The sequence below is a fragment of the Gossypium hirsutum genome, chromosome D12, assembly GCF_007990345.1.
Source record: "Gossypium hirsutum isolate 1008001.06 chromosome D12, Gossypium_hirsutum_v2.1, whole genome shotgun sequence".
NCBI classification, from domain to species: domain Eukaryota; kingdom Viridiplantae; phylum Streptophyta; class Magnoliopsida; order Malvales; family Malvaceae; genus Gossypium; species Gossypium hirsutum.
Genome location: NC_053448.1, coordinates 37814831 through 37821436, shown reverse-complemented (window position 1 = coordinate 37821436; position 6606 = coordinate 37814831). Strand labels below are relative to the sequence as shown.

The 6606-nt window shown below is 29.1% G+C and overlaps 1 pseudogene; it reads left to right on the top strand.

Moving 5' to 3' along the window:
- The first annotated feature begins 1418 nt into the window (after positions 1-1418).
- On the top strand, positions 1419-3942 carry LOC107942095 (putative expansin-B2; annotated as a pseudogene).
- Positions 3943-6606: the final 2664 nt, after the last annotated feature.

Below are 6606 nucleotides of genomic sequence, written 5' to 3'. Positions count from 1 at the left end.
ATTACTCACATGTAAAACCAAATAATCTTCCCTTAGGCCAATCAATATTAACATAACTTAAGTTATGTGCACACAACCTTTTGTATTTTAAAACAAAATAATTTATACAACAAAAGTCACTTTAGTGACTTATTGCTTCGATTAAATTATTTTAAAATATATAAACATTCCAATATTCAAATTCAAAATTTCCATAATAATAAAAGATCAAACCTGAAATTTTTGAATAATGGACTATAGTTTTTAAAATAATCTAAAATAAGATTGTCTCAATGGTCCCATTAGAAATTGAAAACCTTATTGTTTAACTAATCTTTTTAATACTTAAGCAAGTAGCCATAAAAATATTTAAAATAATATTCAAAACTAAATCTTGTACGACCAAACTTAAAACTAAATTTTTATGAGTTTACATCGAAGTACCCAAAAATTATATATATATATATATATCCATATCAAAAAGAATTTTGGTAATTTTAATGAATGTCCATCAAACCGATTTGACAAATATATATAATTGAATCCATAAAAAATTATAGAAAACCTTAACACCAATACACATAAAACTTAAAACCATAAATTTTTATAAATTCAATAATATCCGACGCATGCATTATACCCTCAAAATCATTCATATGAATATATATTCATACATATATAAAAAAAAAACTCAAATATGTATAATAACCGTAAATAAGCCATAATACTTTGCACACATTGGTTTTCAAATTCATAAAAATCGAAACCCAAAAACTTAAAAACAAATCTAAAAAATTAAACTTACTTTAATTAAAATACCAAGTTCAAATATCAAATCTATAAAATTATTCTAAACATAATAAAAAATCATTCTCAATAATTCTACATGACGAGACTCATATGCCACTTGTTAAAACTATAAAACTTTGATACAAAATTTAATAAACTAGGAACTGTAATGTCAATCCATCAAGCATACCCGAATCCATTGAAATCTTGAGATTTTGGAATCTTGTAGTTTTGATCCTCCAAATTAACACACAAGTAATTTAAAGAAGGTGACTCTATCTTTGTTGAAGATGGTAATTTGGGGACCATAACTTTAATTTATAACTTTTACACATTAGCTATAATTTATAATCAACCCATTATCAATTAGAAATTAGTTACTAGAGTATCTGCATATATTTGATCCATACTTTATTTAACAATTGAAGGCCAATAAGCCTTAACATTTAATTTGAACTAACATTTTATGATAGTAAATAATAACATGTAATTATTTTTCCTACATGATCTACTATTGGAGACTTTTAAGTGTTACTTTTATCTTGGTTGTGTAGGACTCCCCTGGTAGTTTAATTTATGCATTAGCTAATGAGAAGCACGACAGTGTCATGTATTGGACAATATTTTAATTTGATTTAATGATTATAAAGATGGAGTTAATATTAAGAGGTAACTCAACAATAAATTAATTGAAAATGAATTAATATATTATTCTATTTACAAATAACAAATATTCTTTTTACCGATACTTGTAGCATATAACATGATATTATATGTATTAAGTAAATTTATTACTTTTTTTCAGAAAGTAATTCGTTACTATTACCATTTTATTTATTTTTGTAAGAGTTAATGAATTGAGTAAGGTAGGTTTGGTAGGAATATTACTTTTTGCGTATGTTTTAGTATATAAGTTATCAATAAATTAATTCAATTTATAGTAAGAAAAAAAGTTCTCTTATTTTTAACACGAGGTTTTTACTAATTTAAGTTAAAAATTGTAATACAAATAAGTTTTTTTTTCTCATATTATTATACTACTTGGGCAGAAATTTAAAGTTACCATTTTTAAATGGAAGAGTAAGTACTTAAACTATCTATATTTTATATTGTTTTGCAAGATAATTATGCCTTCCATGTTATTTCGTATCTCAACTGTATATTCATATCTTGCGTTGACTTGTTTCTGAAGAAAATAATACCTAAGTCTTCCCATTATATACACGTGTCATCTTTTAAATGGTTACATTAAAAACCCATATTTACCAAACCCCATCACCAAAACTGAGCTAACTCTACTACTTTCTTACCTTTTCATGGCATCAAGACAAAACGTGTTCTATTTTTACCCATTGTAGCCACATTTTCTATCTTATTCACCTCCTGTTATTGCTTCTACCCTAAGCTCCTTAACATTAATGCTTCATTGGCTGTATCTGATGATCACTCCGGTTGGTCCTCTGCCGGAGCAAGCTGGAACAGATGGTAATGGAGTTTATTTACTGTTTTACACACTGTTATATATATATATATTGATATTGTATACCTTTTATGTTCATGTAGGTGGAGCTTGTGGATATGGTGACAGTGTTGAGCGCGACCCCCATTTTCGTCAATGGTATCTGCCGGAGGACCTTCTATATTCAAATCTGGCATAGGATGTGAAGCCTGTTATGAGGTACCATACATATTGCGTGCGTATGTATGTATGTACGTATGTATGTGTACTAGTAATTCTGGGATTAATTTAAGTGTTGCTTATATGGTTTTGAAATGTTTAAAGGTAAAATGCTCGACGAATTCGGCCTGCTCAGGGAATCCAGTGACGGTCGTAATCACAGATGAATGCCCCGGCTGTGTTTCGGAGTCGGTTCATTTCGATTTAAGCAGTACTTCTATTGGTGCCATGGCAAAATCCGGCCTGGCTGACCTACTCCGTAACGCTGGTATCTTGCAGGTTCAATATAAGAAGTAAGAACCTTACATTTCAATCCTACTAATGAAAAAAAAAAAATTAATAAGGAAAGTCTTTATCGGGAGAATGGATTGTATTCTACGTCATCCTTATCCTTTTCTAAGTAGAGAAAAATCAAGAGAAAAATTTGATTTGTCATTCTCTTATTAAAAATGGATTGGGATGACATGAAACCACAGTTTCATACAATCATTTTCCCTTTGTGGGATATATAATACAAAGCCTACTTTTATCCATAACCTTTGCGTCTGGTCCCTAAAATGAAAAATTTCTAATTTAAATCTCTCAAAAGTTTATAAAAATTTAAGTTAATAGATAATAAAATTATAATTTGGTCGCCAAATATGCTAGAATTTTGATTTAATCTTTTTGAAAACTATCATGATATATGTTAATACGATGGTGAGATTACATTTTAACTATTATAAAAATATATGATTTCATCTCAACCCCTCCTAAAATATTTCTGGCTTTGTCCCTGCTCTTCTCAACCTGAAAGAAAAATTCATGGGCAAAGCCAGAATTTTTTTGGAGGGATCAGAATTAAATTATATATTTTTATAAGAGCTAAAATGTAATTTCACCACTGCATTAGTTAATATCTTTATAATTTTATGAAGGATTTAATCAAAATATTATGATTTTTTGAGAGGTCAAAGTGTAATTTTTCTATGTACTAGCATATAATCTTATACATTTTAGGGGGTAAAAACTATAATTTTTCCATTTTGAGAAAAACCCACAATCTCTAATGGTAAATAACTGAATCGGCAGTTATACGTATTAATTTTCATATGGCACTATTGGGAATTAGTTTCTTTTGGTTAATACTATATATAATGGGGTTGTTTTGCACTTGTAGGGTTGATTGTAAATACCCTGGAACCACCATTGCATTTCACGTTGACCCTGGTTCTAACCCCAACTATTTTGCAACCCTAATTGAATACACAAATGGAGATGGTGACCTTGCTTCCGTTGACCTTAAACAAGCTCTCGACACTGACGGTTGGCAACCGATGCAACAGTCGTGGGGTGCGGTATGGAAACTCGACAGCGCCGGCTCGACTTTGCTGCCACCCTTCTCACTCAGGCTAACATCACTCGACTCTCGCAAGACCATTGTGGCAACGGCTGTTATTCGTGCTGGTTAGGAGCCTGGCAAAACCTATAGATCGGTTGTTAATTTTAATCCCTAAATACAACCACATAATTAATATGCATGTATAAAATATAAATTAAATGTATATGGGAGAATTTTAAATTGGTATAATAAGAAATTTAACCCTTAACATTTATAAATTTTATCTATTTGATTTTGATTTTTTTTAAAAAATCAATAAATTTAGCCCTTATTAGATATCAAGACCAAATTGATGAAATGTATAAAGATTGAGGGCTAATTGTCGAAACCATTTTTTTTAAAAAAAATTTGGTTATCGACCTTCAAAAAATGAAAATTGGGAGTCGCCATCAATCTTTTAATAAGGTGTGATTGGATCACCTAAAAAATAGCTTTAGTCTACGAGTTTTAGAAAAACGGATTCGGGAGTCAGTTACGTACGAGGAAGGATTAGCAACCTCGTAATGCCCAAAAATTGGTACCAAATTGATTAATTAATGACTTAAAGTCGAGAGTTAAAAAAAATGCGATCCTTAATTAAATTAAATTATTTATTAAGACTTTCTCATTTTGAAAGAAAAATATCACACCCAATGCGTTAGGGCACAACATTTTATTCTCTTCAAGATGAGTTAGTCCAAAAAACTCGTGTAATAAAATTTAAGAAAATATCTAATTGTTTAAAATTTATGAAGAAATCGTAGTCCAATACGTTAGGGCACAATTTCCTAAAATTCCAAACATTCAATATTTCCTTTATTTTTTTTAAAAATCCTTGTCTCGAGAAATCAACGTGTCACATCCAATATGTTAAGACACAACATATTGAATTCCCGATGACAAGTTTTATTTTGTTTGATTAAAGAGCAATTCTCGATTGTTAGATTTAACGAAGAAAATCGGAACCCAATACGTTAGGGCTCAATCTTCTCGAAAATCCTAAATACGAGTATTATCTCTATTTTGAAAAATTTCATTTTTAAATTCGAGTAAAAAGATGACGTAATGTTATGTTGAATGTATGAATAGATGCCTCTTAAACAAATATCAATAATAAATACAACAATTCTATAGAAATAATATGAATAAATAAATAAATAAAAATAATGACATGGAAAATATCAAATAAATGAGCAAAATAATAATAAAAAATATAAAAACATAAATTGATAAACAAATGATTGAAATAAACAAAAAATATAAAGAATAATAGATACATAACATATACATTGAAATTATGAAGAAAAAAAAAACACATGATTTACATATAAAATTTTGAATTATAAAACTTATATAAATATATAATGTATTTATGAAAATAAAGAAAAGTATATAAATATACATATATACATAAATTATAAAATATGTGTTAAAAATATAAATAGGTAGTTAAACATTTTTTTTGAAAATAAATAAAAAAAACATATATATATACGCATATATATATAAATATAAAAGAATATTCATAAAAAATGTATACATATACATATATATATAGGTTTAAAATAATTAAATAATATATAAAATAAAATAAAAATAATATCTACATTATCAAATAATTAAATAAAAATATAATATAAATATGAAAATATAAAAAAAAATAAAATAAAAAAAAAAAATAATAATAATAAAATTATAAAAATAAAAATAATAATTACATTATTAAAATTAACTAATTTTAAGAAAAATATAAAAAAAGACTAAATTGAACTGCAAATAAAAAATTTGGGGTAAATCCGTAAATAAATAAAGCCCAAAGGACTGTATTGAATGCGCGTATAATCATGGAGGGACTGGAAGGGCAATTTTCCCTTCCTCTCTAAACGACGTCGTTCGATACGGACCAAATTGAATTTTAAAATAAATTAAAAGCGAATTTAAAAAAACAAAATAAACTTAATTGCAAAAATATTAAAAGGCGGAGGGGCTAAAAGTGCAATTTACCCTTCTGCTCAAAAATATGCGGATCCTAGGCCGGGTCGAGTCAGATTCGGGTCGGCCTCCCCAAAACGACGTCGTTTTAGCACCTAGGGAGGCCTAATGAAACGACGTCGTTTCCAAAAGGCTATTTAAGCAAAAAATAATTCAAAAATTTTCATTTTTCATTCTTTTTGAAAAAAAAACAAAAAAATTTCAAAAAACTCTCCCCCCTCTTCAGTCGTCCAACTTAAGTCCGGCATCGGATGATCGTCAGCCATCGCGCCGGTAGCTGATCTCCAGTGCCGGTGCCACCGTCAGCGGTGGCCGGAAAAAGGGGAAAATCCCCTATTCGGCTCCTTTGGCCTCTCTAAGCCCAAATCTGGGCTCAACTCCTTCAAAAAACGTCAAAAACACTTCAAGATCCCTTGAAACCCATCGACTTTCGGTCGTCTATCCTCGGAGACGAGCCTCGGCTGCCCCAACGGCGTTTCAGAAGCGAGCAAAGATAAGAGTTTTTCCTTTATTTTATTTTTGTTTCGGTAAAACAATAAAAAAATGAAAAGAAAATATAATATGAAACGAAATTAAGAAAAATATATCAACCTTCATTTCCGATTGATTCTCTGTTTGAGTTCTTTCTTTGCTGTGAAAAATACGTGCTTTTTCTCTTATTGATTTCTGGATTTGGAATCCCGATTACAGTGTACCAATGGCTATCTTATAGCCATAATGAGAAAAATATAAAGAAATAAAATCTGCTCATATTGATTTGATTTTGTTTCCTTTCTTGCGTTTGTTCCTTGCAGGTGAAGATTCGGCT